The 19,286-nt window shown below is 26.9% G+C and overlaps 1 protein-coding gene across 2 annotated transcripts in view; it reads right to left on the bottom strand.

The window, feature by feature from the left end:
* The window catches only part of LOC136975898 (irregular chiasm C-roughest protein-like), a 101,271-nt gene that overhangs the window by 31,736 nt on the left and 50,249 nt on the right, over window positions 1–19,286 (bottom strand). The window lies entirely within an intron of this gene.

The raw sequence follows: 19,286 nt of genomic DNA, 5'->3' as shown, positions 1-19,286 counted from the left end.
ACATAAAAACAAGAGTTAAATTTTTCAATTTACAACGTCGCAATATTTACTAAAATTTTTCAATTTACTCGGTATGCAACGTTCTTGTGTTTTATTGAAAACTGAAAATTGCAACTGAGATTTTAATAAAAAAAATGTATTTTTTCAATAAAATTCAGAGACTAATTTTTAAAATATTGATAGCATTGACAATACGATTCTCGGTAGTAAAATTTTCCAGTTTATCATGCATGTGCAGGTTACCGTAATATTCTCTAGAGAAGGCAAGAATAAATTAGTTTGGTATAACTATTAGTAATAAACTATAATAGTACTCCAAACAACGTTCTATCAAGTAGAAATGATCATTTCTCTTGTCAATCAGCACAAGCCCCAGAGATTTAAAACTTAGTAATTACCGTACAGCATACTTGTCATTTAAGTTTACTCAGACATAATATTTCCTACTGATTAAAACCCCTTTGGATATAATAAATTAATGTCAATTACTGTAATTAGCAGCATTGTAACTGACAGTAACATGCCAGCAACAGTCACAAAGCCATTGTCATTGTTGAGCGTGGCTTGCACTGACAACCAATGTTGGAGCAACTGTCGATTATTCAGAATACATGAGGATATTACCTCATTTGCATCTCGCATTGCCTACATTCATATACCATTAATAAATGATTTACTAAAAAAAGCATGGTTCTTGCTCAACGCGACTACTACTACTAATTTTTTAAATCGATGTTTACAACAATGTCCGAAAAAATATATTTTTAATTAGAAAATAATATGAAACTTTTTAAAAGTGTGTATATCAATAGTTTATACATTTATAGATTTTTTCCCCTCATTTTTAATATTCAAACCGTGCGTAATAAAAAGAAAACAGTAATTTTGATTTTCGAGAGTTTTCTAAATGACATAAAACAAATGCCGCAATGATAAATGACAAGAAAGTCAAAATACTATACGAGATACATAATAGTAAGTTGGAAAGATCAGCAGTTTATTTTTATTCTTTTTGATACAGCAGATGTTTATTTTCTTACAACAATTTACTAATACACTACCACTGCTTTACAATAATGATAAAAATAAGAAAACAAACAGAAATAAAAAGTTATTAAAAATGCATTTACTTTTTGCAATATCTTAATTGCACTAAAACGATAAAACAAAGTAATAAAAACTTAATTTTTCATTTAAAAGTTAACATTATAAAAATATTTTTTACATTTTTAAAATATGTGAAATATTTAATTTAAATTATAATTTACTTCTATATTTTTATACGTAATTATATTTATACAACCTTAATAAATTATGTAATACACTCTTAGAATCTAAATACAATGCGTACGTCGTAATTCTCTCATAAATTATTTACTATGTTTTTCCTGCAATAAAATATTCCGGTTTGGAGTAAAAACTCATATACAATAGCAGTGCAAATGGAAAAAAAGCAGAGAAGATTAGACTAAACAATTTCTATGAACATAGAATATTCTATTCTCAGAAAAATCAATTGCTTATAAAATATATTTTGGAATATATAACTACAAATTGTTATTCGAATATAGACCTATATTCGAATAACAATTTGGCAGGTATGCCTCTACTTCTACTGTAGTGCACATGTTTCTTCTTTATTCAAACGTAAGGTATAACAATCTTATAGCTATAATATAAAATACAAAAATGAATTTTAATACGTTTCAGTTATAGCAAAGATTCCCAAGAAATTTTGCTTTATTTTACTATTTCTTAACATTATTTACAATCCACTTTATATGCAGTGTGATTCAAAATTTAGCTAATAGATACATATATTTTTTAAAATAATTAACACCAGTTTGAACAGCTGCATTCTTCGTGTCATTCGCTTCCAAATAATAATATATTGTGATTAATCAACTTTTGGATTACCCTGACTAAATTAAAATGTTATTTATATAAATATTATTAATCGTTAACTTAAATAATTGTTTATATATTTAGTGATGATTATATATTTTATATTAAAATTACGTATTAAACGATCTAGCAAATAGCAATCTATAAAAGAGCATGCAAGTAAATTCTTTTGAAATTATCCGAAGAGCAATTTACATATTAAAAAATCTATACTCTAGACACACAGAACAATTTTAGTTATAAATTAATCCATTATCATTAATAGAACTTATCATTAAATAAATGAAATCATCTCAATAAAAAGCTTATTACTTGCCATATATCTATATTTTAATTATTCAGGAAATTAATGAATTTTAATTAAAACTAAATATAAAAATAAAATTCTCAAATATAATTATTCAAACTGCTTCGTATAAAAGAAAAGATGATGCTGTAAAGAATAATAATTTATGAACTTGATAATTTATATCAAAACATAATTAAGATGACTTTAATTTTTTTATGTAATTTTATATTTTTCATCGATCGGCGATTCAAATCAAGTTTCAACCCAAGTTTTTCTTCATTATCTATAAATTTGTTAATTAAAACAGGAGAGACATTTGTTAGATGGCTACTTAAAAAACCTTTTTTTTTATATATATTTATATTTAAACGTTTCCATCAATTTAATAAGCTTTTATTTAAAAAATTTATTAAACCTCTGGAGAAATTTTAATTTACGGTCTCTTAATATAAATATATTTCCACGTTTACAGTAATGATTCAAACCGTAATAACTGGAATTTAGTAGATTATAATAGGACATTTTAGCCGTTTTAAAGAACTAATAGCTTGCGATTTCTATTACAACATTAACTAATTCGATAAACTGCTAATTTCTAAGATCCTTACATCGCTTGACTAGTAACACCATTCAATCAAGAAAATGTAGAGTTAATGGAATGACAGAACTTCTAGTAGACAAACACTTTTCGTTGCAATCGTCTGTTTTTCTTGGCTCCTCATCGAATTTCTCGAGATGTTGGATTGACTGACTTATAACAGACGATGAACTTCAGAGTCTATAAACACATCGCGACGTTTCCAATATTAACATTGTTGTTCTTTGTGGGCCGATGAATGCATTAATGAAGATATCCGTTCTAAGTGATGATTCTGCAAACATTCTAAAATAAATCGACATTATAAACCGTGTTTGAAATTTACGAAAGATCAAAGCATCTTCATTTTGCATCTATGAATAAAAAGAAGAGAATTAATATGTTTATACACGCTTTAAGAAACGTAAAAATTGAATTCGCTATATCGCTTACGACATGCTTTTATCGATTTTTCGCCTTCAGATTTTGCATTATTTAGTTATAAATAGATTTTCGATAAACAACTGATTAACTACAGTAAAATAACATCTGCTATATAATGTTTTTAACTGAAAAATTTTTGGTTTGAACAAACTTTTTAACCTCTATCGAATGAAATGTCTATTTCGATTTTATGTAATCAAGATCTAGTGTAATTTAACAACTAGAGTTTGACAAATTATATTATTATCAACATTAACATAACTAATCATCTATGCTATTCTATAATAAGTTTATAGCGTAAATTTCCTAATTTAAAGTTTTAAAAATGTATATTTAAGCATTTTATTGATCTCAATAAATTAAGACCAGCAATTTATAAATTAGCAATAAACTTTCGAAGGAAAAATAAAAAGATGTCAACATCGAATTGTTTATGTAAACTTATAAATACTAATCCTATTTAAAAGAATTAAGAGAATTAAAATTAACAAGCTTCAAACTGGATTATGAATACTAACAGAAAAATCCCATATTTAACGGTTAAAAAAGATTAAAATATTCAAATATTGTTTGAATTTCTATTATAAAACGATTTTATGAAAAAAAATCTTTTATTCGAGGATTATATTGCTGTTATTCTTGATAATTAACTTTCTAACTTGCCCGAAACTTATTGTGATACGAAAGATTTTTGAAGTGAATCATATTTACATACGTATCCATTATTCTCGAATTTTGGCCACAGGCGTTATTCAACTATTCTACAGATTTTCCACTTTCCCATTTTCTTTCTTTCTTTTTCTTTATCAAAACTCTAGAGATTTTTTTCCATCTGTAGACCCTATTAAGTGTCTTATGAATGTGAAATATTCTAAAGAATTTTTTACAAATTTTCACTACAGATATCTCGTTTAACAATGAACTTTCAAAACAATTTTTTTTTCGTGTACAGTTTTATTAATTATTATAATATATTTATTACTAGTTGAGAAATAAGATGTTACACATATTTAAAATTAATACATATATATATATATTATTTATGTATCGACTTAATTTTTAAAATATATGGGAAAGGAAAATATTACAAAAAGATCGTTCATCGTGTGAAATGGCAGAAAAGTAAGTTGTCTGCCGGTCACTGTTGTGATTTACGGTTATATCGCCCAACATAAATTTTTGGATGAAAACCAGTGTTCTAGGAATTCCCACAGAAAATGGAAAACGTGAAAATCAATATCTATTGCAACAATAGGCACCATCTTATTATGGATTTCCCTACTGACAAAATTTTAAAAAATAAATAAATATAAACTATCTTGATTTTTATATGTAAATTTATTTATTTATTTATTCACTTTTTATCAAAATACGCATGAAAATTTGCACTTTTCAAATATATTTCAAATTTTATGTTAATAATAAATAATCTATATTATACTCTCCTTGGTATCATTTTACTCTTTTAGAATTGCTGAGGAATTTTTAACATATTTATCATACTTTTGATATAAAAAATATATCTTAAATTTATAATTCAGTTTGAAAAATTCACATAAAACTATATATGTACGAAAACTATATAGTGTATACTTTTTATTAATTTATATATATATATATATATATATATATATATATTCGACGTATTATCGAATTAGTCTATAAAAATCATAACTTTTCTACGAGTGATCAAAGAATATTTTTATATCCTCCTTACCTATAGTAATTTCTAGATCATAAGTGATATGTGACTGTCAATTTTTACCTTTAACAACATTTGTAGTATCTGAAAAAGCTATGAAATGTTGGGTGGGACAAATCTACCAAGATCTGCAATTGCCCTTTGCAGTTAAAGCAACGTATGGAAGAACTAATAAAACATGACTTATCAACCAGCTAATCATACTACTTTCCATACTCTAATGTATGTTTTATGTCAGTAAACTTGGCAAGCTTTCCAGCAGTAATATCTATAAACTAGTACATTCTCAATCTTTTTAGATAGCTTTTTAGCCCTCTGGGAATAAAAAACGGGACCAATATTCTACAAGCAGATTTACAATTCTCGTCGGAACGTCAACAGATTTTAACAAATTCTTATCAAGTTATTATAAAGTTATTGGCAGATTTTCATGCAATTTTATAGTCGAATTCATGTTAGAGAAGACGTGTAAATGTATTTATCTGATCAGTCGATAGCATAACAGATTCGGAAAAGAAGAATAAGAAAATATTCTTACAAAAAAAAAAAATTGCATTCTTTTAAGTTATTTAATTCTTTCTTATATTCTTATACTATTATTATTTAAATTTATATATTTATAAAAATAAATCTATTTTGAATCCGTATTTATAAAATAAATTGCATCTTTTATATGCAAAACACAGCTAAGTTTTATCGTCGTATATCCAATTTAAATAAAAAATTAGTTTTGTAAACAGAATTTATTCATTACGCTACTTAAATTTATTTAAAATATATTTTTTGCGATTTATTTATAATACACGTTTTCCCCCTGAAAATAAATGAATATATGTATTTAAATTTGCAAATATAACGAAGATATTCTATCAAATTTTATGAATTTTGAGAATCTATAAAATTGTAGTTGTTATAATGATCAGATTGGCGACGAACTTCAAGCTAGAAGTGTACAGGTTCGATCTAATAAAGTAGTTTGCGACCCTAGAGTGGCTTGGCAGCATGCTCAGCCTCGTTGAAATGGATATCTGATCTTATCAGGAGCGAAACAAGTAACCGACCTTCTGCATCTCCTACTAGAACAAGAACGACAGCCTAACTTTATCTAATAAGACTTAAGAAAGGTATGAAAAGAAGTCCCTATTTAATTACATAAATACCATAAAATAATTTTCAACGACTCGTATAACATTTCATCACAGGAAAAAAAAAAAAAAAACTAAATGATTATTTGAATGCCAAATTATTATTAGTTAAAATATATTTAATGATAAATAATCGCTAATTACTTCAACATGCTAATTCCATCAAAGCTTTAATGTTAATAACACCGTTAAAACCTTTATGCAATTTATTTTTTCTTTCGAAAATAAGGATATAATTATTAAGCTATAGCGATCTAAGAGGATAATAATCTGAAGTTTATGTCCTCTGCATATTCCGGGCAAGAATTTTTTAAACTTTAATCTGATAATAAATTTCATCAATTATTAAAAAACAATATTTTTACTAGAATTTAATGAAGCTGTTCCCCTGCCAGAGTTCATACAGGCTCTAAAATTTATTTATACTCGGAATTATCTATTCCATTACAAATTAATGGAGCCATTTAAACGTCTGTATTAAAGAAAAACAAATCAAAATTTTTAATCATTTAAAGAAAATAATTTTCTTGTTATTATTAGAAATCGTATATATTAAATATATTTTATAGAAAAATGGAAAAATTATTTAACTGTTATTGCTTTTTCTGATGTCGGATGTTATTAAAATCTTTTCAAACCGTTTAATACCGATAACTAGCTTCAATGATAAATTTCTCTTTCAAGAAAACTATTTTTGTTTTTAGGAAGTGATCACTCAAATAATATTTTGGTTGTTGGTAATAATGATAACTGATTACCCTGTTCACATATTGTAGGAAATTTTTTCCACCATTATGGATTTTTATAGCAATAAACAAGACCTTATATTTTACAAGACAAATGAAAGCACGTCAGTCCATCCGAAAACTATTTTATCCGAGGGAATTTATTGGATGAAACTACTTTTGTCCACTTTCACAGTAAAGTATTCCATCACCCTATCGATTGTATTCCAGGCATACTTTGAAAATACTACAATTTTTTTTCTTCATTGTTCGGTTGTATTTATCCTAATTCATTTGATCTTCTTATAGCAATAAGTTCTATTCTGACAGAGCCAACCACCAGCAGGCAGTTCCCATCGTTGATTTAGCATTCACATGTTCTAAGGGTTACTTTTCCAATCGATAACGTCTGTCATGCTTCTAAATGATAATAGCCGGACTGCGATCTGTTCCCAATATACAGAAACACCTTTAAAGCTTAGGTAACTATAAATATCTCTACATAATTTATAATAAGAGGGTTGAAAAACTTTTCGTCATAACTACCAAATTTTCGTTGCATGGGTTACATGTAAATGACATTTTGCGTCATTAATTTGTGTCACTGAACTCGATAATGCTAATTTAAAACGGAGAAAACCAGATTTTTCGTGTTTATTAAATATATTTTTTATTTCTAAATAGTAATTATGTAGTCGTTACTGTCAGTGTCGAATGGGAAAAGATATACTTTGCATTGTATTCGCAGAAGAAATTATATTCTCCTCTAAAGTTAAACTTGAATTTCTTCCACGAATTTGTATATTTTTCAAAAATTCTAAACTTTTTAATAAAACAAATTAAACGTAGTTATTTAATTTATAAGTAGACAATAATATTAAACCAAACTTAATATAAAAATTACTGTTTTCTATACTAAATATTTTCAGTGAGTACCTTTTACTCCAAGACATAATTTAAAATGTTTATTTTATAATCTAAGCGACATATAAATAATGTAATTTTGCAAAACGATAGGTTTTGACTGATTTTTGAACACCACCTCAAGCTCAATTATAAAATTCAGAAGGAGTATCTCATCGAGAAGTCTCTTACACTGTTATTTTACTACTTCTAATCAGTTGTAAAATATAGGATTAGTAATTAAATAGTTTATATTCTGTTATAAAAGACGAGAGTAAAATGAAAATTTATTTAATCTAAACATGAATAAATTTTCTATTTTTAAGAACTGTGAATCCTACTAATGTTAATGACCATTAAAAATCTATAAGTAGCGACATGAAAGGCTTTATAGAATAAGATAACTAAATTTTCAAAGTGAAAGTTTATCATTTTCGCAAAACTTCCCCCAGCAACATTTATTATGTAAATGTATCTTGCATGAGTAGGTAATAACTTTATACGACTCTCAGTAACATTTTATACATTGAGAAAATTGAGCCTTTAATTAAATCAACGCTTCACTCTCGAGACTAATAAAGAAAAGACGAGAGGAATTGAAGAAAATTTGTTAGATCTTTCTTTTGTAAACTTAAAAACATGTTTGTAAGTATAAAATATAAATATAAAGTATTTGTTTGAAACAAGCAACAATTCATCTAATACTTCATATTTCTTTAAGTTTAAGTTTAAGGAAGAAACCTGAAAGTATCTCGCCTCTATTGGCATAAATGATGACACAGTAAACTGGCGATAAGATAACCGTGAATTGCATAAAAATAGCAACTCAAACACAATCTGTATGAAACAGGATTTCTGATTTACTGATCATTTTTACTGAAATAAATTTTATTTTGTCACATATTGAATTTACATGTTGAGAATATCAAGAAGTAAACCGAAGTGAAGAGCGAAAATGAATTGTTAACCGCTCAGTAATGAAATATGAATTTTCAATATTCATTCTCGTTTACCACTAAATGAAAAGTAATTGATTGTTTTTTGCTAAAAGAAGAAACGATATATGAAAGTATTTAATTAACAATTACTTATCGTAAACACTAATTTAAATTTGAAAACTAGGCCAATATTTTAAACGAATAGGACTGAAACAAGATGAATTAATATTCAGGTTTTGTAAAAGAAAAATAAACAAAATTCAAATTAGTGAAAGTTACGTAAATCGAAGTTACAGACTAACGTTGTTCGATTTATACGTGTTGATCAAGAATGGCACTTCTATTGCTCGATAAAACACGAATCCTCATTTACCCCAGGCTTATTCGATTTTTCTAGAAAGAAAAAGATCAATGCGTTTTGGTGTGGTTTATTGATGATTGAATGATACCATTAGAAATGATTTTCGTGGAAAGACGAAAATTAATGGGCCACATCTCCAGGCCAAGAATACTGCTAAGAAACTCAAGATTATCTAAGTGTCTAAAATGATAAGAATCATCACAGCATCTCTGACATATTAAAGTGAAGAACTTAATGGAATAACTGTAAATTATCGTCAAACCGAAAATCTATAATCATTTTTGAAGTTATCAATTAAAATACTTTAGAAATGTCAAATTAAAGTAAGTAGGCCTAATTGATGTTTGAATTCAATAAATAAAAATATAAAATTCCAGTAATAAATAGCCCATCTCTGAAAATATCTGAAAACACCTATTCCTACTGGCACCAATAAATAATATAAATAAAGGGCAATGCAAATATATTTAGAAACTAAATTCTTTCTTTAAAATCACTTCTAAAAGCGAGATCAAATCGATTCTAAAACTTTAAAAACTGAAATAGCTGGAGGTCATAACTGTTGTATAACAGTTATGGCCTGGAGATATTTCGCAACTTCATAGTTTTTTTTTCTTTTTTGATTTTTTTGAAAACTTACTTGGTCGTGGATTGCCAACATTGCAAATCTCTTCAACTTCGATCGAAAGAGTAGAAGATCCAAACAACGCAACACAACATATAACAAATCCTTCAGGAAATTAGTATGGTCCTGCATTGTTTTTATAGAAATAACCTATATTATGAAGAATAAATTGTCATAGTAAATGGTTTATGTTCGATACTGATATAAGTATAAATTTGTAATAGATCTATTTTACTAAACGATCCAAGTAAGTTCGCTGTTTGAAATAACAAACGAAGGATAAATCGTCTGAAATGTCGTTAGATTTACTTTCCACAGTTTAATGGCATCTGGATAGTTAACTTTGATATTTGGGTTAAACGTTTTGTTTACATGTTGTTTGAATTTCTGTATGCCTGTATCAAATGTATTTATTTTCATTTAATTTTAGATATTATTTTTACCTCGTTTTACCATACATGTTAAACACAGCATAAATATTTCAGATATAAGCATATGTGAATTATAAGGTTATAATTTATTTTTTTAAAATATTTTTCACGAAAGCCTCCAAGGAAAACATTGTTGGGAATCCAACAAACTCCTCAAAATTATGAATTTTAAGAAAAGAATTTCTACATCAAAACATTCCGTTATTAAATTTGATGTTTAGAAATTTAATAATTATCGTTCTGGGTAATTTTCATTACTAAGATATTTTAATAAATGTTTATTTGCGTAGCAGTTCGATGAACAAATCAAATAACTAAATATAACAGTTTCTAACGAAAATCTCCTACGGATTTTTCAGTTAATTCTGATATATATCCTCTCACTCCTTCGATTTTTTTCCTTAATTGGCTCTTATTAAAAGTGTGAAATGTTAGAAAAGATCAAATCCATCCCACAAAGCAAAGAATCACGAATAACTTCAAGGTGAGATATAGAAATTTTGTCCCTTGAAAGATATTTCAAGTTTCAATAAACTGAAATATACTTATTATAGAAGTATTTCTTAGAAAGTATATAAAAACGTTTCAAGTACCAACATTCTGATGTCAAGATTTTTAATGGGAGAAAGACTACTCTATACTGATTCATATGGAACCAAATTATACCGAGTTAATTTACGTTTTAATGACTTTTTGCACTAATTAAATTGCAACTTTGCTATCTTAAAAATAAAAGCTGGTAGGATGGCCTTCGTATGTCCCACTAATGACTTCTAATCCTTCGGTCCAATTTAAACGAAATTCGGCACAGGAGAAAATTGTTTCCTACATCTTTGTTTTCCAGATTTCTACGTTAATTAAGAAAACCGATGTATTTCAGGTATATTTCAGACTTAAAATACTTATACAAGTATTATACTTTCACCAATGGAATTTTTGATAATTCGTAACACGCATGATAAAATATTACTTAAATATTTTTTATTGGCATATAAAGCTCTTTAACTATCGTTATAAGTTAAGTTATTGAATTAAAAAAATAATATAATAAATTTTTATTCAAATATAAAGAATAACTAAGATAAATATTTTGAATTAAAACAAATTTTCTGCATACTAAACGAAATTCTTTTCAAAAAAGTATTATTAACTTTTTAAATTTTGTAGTTAAATTTAACTTTTAAATCAAGTTTTTATGCATTTCGTACGATTTTTAAGATTTTAAATAATTTTTATTATTAATTTTATGATAGAATAAATTCAGTAAGAAGCAAAGTTTTGGAGGCAAAAGAAAATATTTTGAGAAGGGAGTGAGTGTGTGTGTGAAGGAGAGATTAAGAAAAGAAAATAAAAGGAGATGATGATCTTGGTAAAAGAATTATATAAAAATAATGCTGTTAGTATGAGAACAGATACCCTAGAAAAGAATAGCTCAATGTTAAGAAGGGATTAAGACAACAGAAAGCATTATCTCTCCTTTTTTAATATCATTATATAAAAGATGTTGAAAAATGTTTGCGAACGGATGCGAATGCCAGAAAATTCTGATAGTATTTATAGATGATATATTGATTTATGATTCCAGAAGTCTGGCAAGAACGTCTGGTCATGGGGATTAAAACAATAAATGAAAGGGGTTAAGATTTAGGTTAAAGAAAACAAAATTCTTATTAAATGATTACAAGCGTAATGATAAATGACCCTTCTGTTCATTACGGAATTAGAAGGGCAAATATCATCTATAGGGCTTTAAGACTTTAGTAAGTACGCTCAACTAGACTCGAAGAATATTAGAGATAAGGAGAAAAACAATTGCGTAAAAATATACATCAAGGCAATGCCATTAATCTGGAATTGATGAACAATTCAACTGGAATAGGTTAGAATCTATTGGAAAAGATATAAACACAGAGAACAGGAATTGAAAATAGAAAATAAAAAATAGAAAAGTTTAAAACAAACACTTTCGAATGGAAAAGAAAAAGAAATTGAAATAGAAAAGGAATTCTTAACACCATTTGGATTGAAATTAAATACTAGATTAAAAATAATATGAATTTTTAAAGATTACAGAAAGACCATTAGGATGGTTCGTTCTTTAAAAATTCATATCATTAAGAAAGAGGAAAAAAAGAACGAGAAAATGAAAAAATAGATTTTTAAAAAATAAAAGAGATTCGGAGTTTCTTGACGAAGAAAAAATAGTAACATAACTTAAAAAATAGGCTGAAACAAACATAAAACAAACTGTATAAAACTTTTCTTAAAATAAAACAATAGTTTTAGATGCAGGTTAATAATTTAAACTACGTTTTATGTCTTTTCTTTATTCAGTTTATTTTCTTTTTTAAATTTAATTCTTTACATATTTAATTTATTGACAAAATATAATTTTCTATAAAATAAATTACTTCCGATAAAATCAATAAATAAAATATAAATCAAATCAAAAAGTGCAGATACAATTTATCTACACCCATATTTCAATTTTTTATGGGTATAATTTAACTTAACTTAAAGTTATGCGCGTATTTAAATTTAGATATTAATTTCATATAGTAACAAATAATTTATTCTAAATTTTTGAATTTTTTTTTCAAATTTGTTAGATAAAACACAACCTAAATGATTATTTTTCAAAATAACGACTGTTAAAAAATCATTAATAAAGTTCAAATTGAATAAATCCCGATAAAATGTGGAGAATCATCTCAAACTTTAATTGACCGGCGATACTTTATCAGAGAAAAGATCGGCCTTACAAAAGTCAATTCTGTCATCAAAGGCAAAATCGGAAAAGAAATCGTTTCCTACAAAACTTCTTTCCCGTTTATGCTTTTTCGTACTATTTTTCTATTCGTGTTTTATTTCTGTAGTTTTTTTTCCTCCTCTCTACCGTAGGAGGAATGTCTCTCTGTTGGAAATGGCGCTGAGGGAGTAAAAAGTCTGATTTAGAAAACATTCAGCGGCCCAGTCGAGTTGGTGTGTACAAGGAACTAAAGTAGCCGAGCAGATGGAAAGTATTGATTCCAAGAACAGTCTATGGAGTCGAGAAGGGTAGGATTACAGCCCATCTCTTAATCCTATCTCGAACTGGTGACATAGCATTTCGACCAATCGAATAGTCTGCATCTATCGGCTAGAAAAATATTTATTTGTGATATACTATAAAATCTTAAAGCTTTTTACTGCGTGTAAAACTGCATCTCTAAAAAGAAATCACTTTGAATCGTGTAACAACAGTATATCTCTCCATCTTCCAATTTTACAAAATACCGATAAAATGTTTTGTATTAAGGAAAATGTGTACACATATTTTTGCCAATAACATCTCATTAGTTTCGTGTGTATGCATATAAACCGAAAATGCGTTCCGATAAGAAAATTTTGAATTTATACATTCATAAATAGAGTTTTTATCAAAATTAGATCCTGTTTATCAACGCGTAAAACAGGCCATTTACGCAAAACAACAGCAGAAGATAAAATTAATAATTCCGCATTTCTGAATGAAATTTAATCAAATATGGAAATTTCTCTTCTCCTTTTATAACTTTAAATGAGATATTTGATACAAATTATCATCAAACCAGACTTCTGAAACAAACTGAAAGTAATTAGTTGTAAGAAGTATCGGTATTATACCCGACATTATTAAGCTGAACCTGTGCACGATCAACATTTATAATGTGTTTGAAACGAGCCATTTGTAAACTCTGTCACGCGAATGTGTCAAATTTAAGACATTGTCTAATCACGTAAGTGTACAGTTTATAATAATAATAATAATAATATACATACAAGAAAAAGTCGTCTTTGATTTTTATCAAAAATGTTGTATAAATTATTCGACCGTTTTACAAAAGACTCTTTTGTTACATAATTTCCTATTTTGAACTGGTTAATAACTATTTAAAATCATTACTTCTTCTCAGGACATAAATTATTTATTAGGAATAACCTAGCAAACACGTCGTCTATAAATTGTGCTAACTCGTTTGATAATGCATGAAGTATTCTGTACATGTAAGGTTTATTGTAACTTGAATCATTTATTTCGTGAGAGGCCAGGTGAAGCTCAATGACTAATGACAAAACTTGCCGAACATCTGCAATTGTCACATATGTTTAGACGTACCAATTAATCTGCTACGACATGTATGTCATGATATAGCACGTGTTCGGAAAACGGCACGTGTTTATTAAAATTGGAAATTAATACCTCCCACTAGTAGCATTAAAAGTAATCATTTTGTTAGTGATTAAAATCGCTAATTTTTACGTGAGATATCGCATACATCTTAAACAACATGCGATACATTACAAATATTTGTTGTTTGCAGTGCTTTGTGCAAGTTAAGCAGATTTCAGGATAGTTTTGTAGATAAATTACATTCTGTTTATGTAAACAAGAAAAAAAAAAGAACTCGTGTTTGTGTTTGTTTACATTTTTAATATAAAACGATATTTTTCTTCGGATTAAAAATATTTGTTTACTTTCCAATCAAAATTGCTTACGTCTTATATGCTGTTGCGCGTTAATATAAACCGCATATATAAAGATGTTTTATTATTAGAATTATGCACACAGATGATTCAATAATAGTGTTTCAAAGACTTATTCAAAGTTAAAAACCAGTATTGGCATGTAAAAAGAACTTATGTAACTAACGTGAGTACCATCGTGTGCATTATCATCATACAACAGCAGTTATTAAATATACATCGCTACCATAAGATTATAATGGGAGGTTTGTGCATTATGAATCAGCATAAGCAATTCTTTACATATATTCATAATCGTAAGATAATTTAAATGCATTAATAATATCATTATGCACTTCTAACGTCATGAAATTGTGATTTAGACGTGTATATGTTAATATTATGCACTACTACTATATGATAATAGTTTTAAAGCCGTTTATGATGATAGCTTCAACGTGTTCATAGTGAAATTATGCATGGCTTTACTATTATAATAATTATAAAGCTTATAGTATGGGTTATACGCCATTATAATACATTAAGTTAAATTGATACAGAAATTTTAAAAAATAAATTTGGTTTAATTGTGGAAAGAAAAGTAAAATATTTTATTTTATAAATTTTACTTTTATCCAAAAAATTGAATTAGGGCGTCATCAAAGATTCCGACACGCGTGAGATTGGGCGGAGCTCACAGACACGAATTTGGGGCGTTTCTTTATTGGCTCCCTTGATTAGTGTCTTATTAAAGATCTCGTTTTTCACCATGAAAACACGAAATTAGTTTAGGGTATGTGTTTCTTTAATATAGAAAATTCTTTTTCCACTAGATATGGTTTTTTTGTGGCGATTTTTAAAAGTAAAACCTGTCAAAAACACGTTAAAAGGGGTGTTTCAAATTAATAAGTGCAATAACAAAAGCAAACAAAAGAAACTAATCAAAAATATCGTGAAAAAACACTACAGAAAATTGAATTAATTAGCAAAAATTATACAAAAAGCAATGATTCGATTGAAGTTATTAAATTCGCATTTGTGTATCATTTATTAGGAATTCGAGAAGATGCATTATATTAATAGCTATATAGTTCATTTTTGTAAACGGATCATTTGATAATTCCAAATTTAGAAAATGAACTTAACTGCTAGTAGAGCGGTAATAGTTGCGACACGAAACCATCAACCTGATTTGATGTATGGAATAAAATGGATTGGAAAGAGGTTCACTATTGATCAAACAACTAAGCATCCTCAACCAATTTCGACATCTCTTTCAAACCCGAACATTTGATCAAACACTCTGCCCAACAAGATCAATTTTATTCTTATTTTCCCTTCCAATGATAATCTAATTATCATTTTTACACAAGGTTGACGTCCGAAAATTTTTGGTTTCATTAAAATCCTAGAAGGGTAATTTACACTAAACTTATTGATAGTAATTTTCTCTCACGTCATATTCAGTTAAATTTTATTTTTATTATATGTGACTTTCCTGCACGGTAAACTATTTACTGAAGAGAAGAATTTTCGTAAATTTTAATAAGTTTTTAATACATTTTAATTGTTTATGTCATCGAATGTAATTAATAAAATAATTTTTAAAAATTTAATTTTCGATTATTATTTAATTATATTCAAAATATGTATAATGCCTCTTGGTATTTTTTTTCTTAATTATATTTGCAAAAAAAAGTCTTCAAAACATTAAAAAATGATTAAAGTTTACTTATTTTTATGACAAAATCACGAAGAAATATTTCGTATAATTAGGATGTTTGTTCAAATCGAATCTGTTTTAATTTATCTAACAATTTCGATAATGATGCTATTTAATTTTTATTTTAATTAAGGTTTTAAAGTTAAATCTCTCACAGGAGTGATTTCAATGGTAAATATCTTAATAGGAATTACTTACAAACTGATATCAAAAGTTCATTTTTCGAATTATTTTTATCGAGCAATGCTCATTTTAAAGATGGTATAAAAATTTATATTTCTATATATTAGATAATATTTTGATAACTTACAAGTATCTTGAGATTTCATTATGTTTATCTATAATTTTTCGACACGTTATGTAATTAACTTGAATCGACTCGAATATAATTAATTAAATATAAATGACATTTATTCTTTCCATTACAGTTCAAAAATAAATTTGAAATCTCAAACGAATCTAACTTTTGGAGACGTTCGATGTTCTTTGTTCTATCCAAACTTTCTTTACATCAGTTAACAGGACTTGAATCCTCTTGATTTGATCCTATCTGGTTGAAAGTTTCTTAATTTCATTCTACCAAATTTTTCTGCTTCACTATTGATCTTTCAATTCCATCAATTTCTTTGATCTTCTCAACTTTCTGGAGAGACTGACTACTTTTTAAAGCTTCTCATCTCATAAAATTGTTCTCTTCGAAGATTTTAACCTCAACAAAACTCTGTCTTTCTCCTTCACTAGTCCTCCCAAAAGATGCCATTTTATATGATCAATCCAATTCAAAACAGCATATGATAACTACAATTCTAATAAGCTTGCATAGTATTCTTTTATTCTTTTAAATCTATGCCTAAAATTATCCTATCTTAAATCTTCCAACGGCGTTCATCTCGGTTGTCTTACTTCATCTTTTTTTATTTCAAGTTCTAGAAGAATAATAAATCCTATCTTCACTAAATTCGAATCTTCGTATTTCCCCCATATAAATTTTTAAAATTTTATATTTTTAAGTAATTTAATTGCTTTTATATATATTTTAAAATGTTCTTCAAAAATTAATTTTTTATGTAATTTTTAAATACTTTTAATATTCACTTCAAGAGTTTCAGTAGAATTACTAATAATCGCATATAATTGCAGTAAGTGACAGGATATCATGGACAATGTTGATTCATACAGTCATCAAGAGCACATTTCAATATAATGAAATTAACTAACGAGTATACTGCTTTCATCAAAACTTAACTTTAATTGAACTTATGCAAATAATATTTAGAATGAAACATTATTAAACGTAATAATTTTAAAAAGTAATATCAGAAAAATATTTTTAATAAGTCAAGCAAATTTGATCACATCGGCAACCTTTTATTGTAACCGTATAAAGGAAGATAATCTAAAAATATAAATTTACTGAGAACCGTCTACACTCATGTAAATTTTTCTACTTAAATTAATTTTCGTTACCTTCCCTAAGTTTACTATATTTAATAATACTTCACCTTGCGTAATTAATTTCCATTCATATTTATTTACGTATCACTTTCGGTGAATAAACACGAATGATAATGATATTGTAATAAATATTTAGCCACTTTTTCTTGCATTAATTTTAACTTTTAACAATTTTTAGCGCATTAATTTAATTTTCAGAAGCTATTACCGCGTAGCGAACAATGAATGTTTTCCTCTGCTATCGATCGAGTTGCCAAAATTTCACTCCAACGCAAACAATATTAAAATAATATTTTTTAAAACAAATAATATCAAAGTTTTTAAACAAAAGTATTGATTTGGAATAGCTTCTTCATCGTATCAAATATCTGATTAGTTTTCTTTTAATAAACACGAAAAGTTTCCTTGTTAAAATTCGTTCGTGAGAAATGCCAATCTAAAACAAATATACAAACACAAGCTTATTAAATATGTATATATACGAGATATTTGTTAATTTTAAAGTTATTTTGTTTCTTTTGCGGGAACAAACCGTTATTAGTGAACAAATACGAACCTAAGTCGACAATTAAGACGACGAGGACAGTCTCGAACTGTGTAAACTGCATTAATCTGAATTTCAACTATGCACAAACAACACTTGCTAGTGCATTCTAAATATATTGCCAACACGATCTCCAGATAGGCAGTTAAGTGTAAGAACCAGTAATTACTTTGTTATGGTAAACACGTTTGAGTAACGTTTGCTACGACTGCGCAATGCTACTGGTTCCTTTCGATCCCATAAGAATGTAAATTAAACACGTTGAAAGTTCAATTAAGAGATCGTGTTGTACAATGACATCGCTTTACTTTAAAGGCAGCTGACTCGAGTGTTTTGAATGCGATCGATAAATGCAAAAAAAAAAAAAAAGAGAAAAACTTAATTATTTATAACCTGCTAATAAAAATACTGACAGGAAAACTGATAAAATCTTATTGTTAAATATACTATAAAAATTTTTTGGCTTATTTCCCAAAAAGTACAAACTTTAAGTAGTGGCTGGATTATCAATTCTTTAGAATTTTAAATTTAAAAAAACTTCTAAAAAATCGAAAAAATAGAATTATTGACTCATATAATAGTTTTTGTCGCCTTTAATAATTTATTATAAGTACTTTTCTTTAGTCTGTTTTATGCAAATTTTATAATATCCTACATCTAACTAGCTTTACTTATTTGGTATGACATTGTTTAGTTGCATAATAGAATTTATGAAATATTTAAAATTTCACGGGTATGGGATAACACTCTCTTTAAAGTAATGGACCACAAAGGTCTAATACGAAGATTAATAAGCCATGTAACAGTTCTTAAGGGAATTCACCATAAAGTAACAATATGCTTCGTATCCCTCTTAACTGAATCTGTAATTCTCTACCAACATTTGCAAATACGAAAACAAATTTAATAACTTTAATATAATACAATAAAGAATTGATATATTTCATATATTTAACAGTTTTCTTATTTTCTAAACCACTAGAATACTTTTGTAATAAATGTAAAATATAGGTTAATAGTACTATAAGCCTATT

Source organism: Centruroides vittatus, unplaced genomic scaffold (genome assembly GCF_030686945.1).
Source record: "Centruroides vittatus isolate TY-2023 unplaced genomic scaffold, ASM3068694v2 contig_391, whole genome shotgun sequence".
Lineage (NCBI taxonomy): Eukaryota > Metazoa > Arthropoda > Arachnida > Scorpiones > Buthidae > Centruroides > Centruroides vittatus.
The sequence above is the reverse complement of the archived record's forward strand: the minus strand, read 5'-3'. Positions and strand labels throughout refer to the sequence as shown.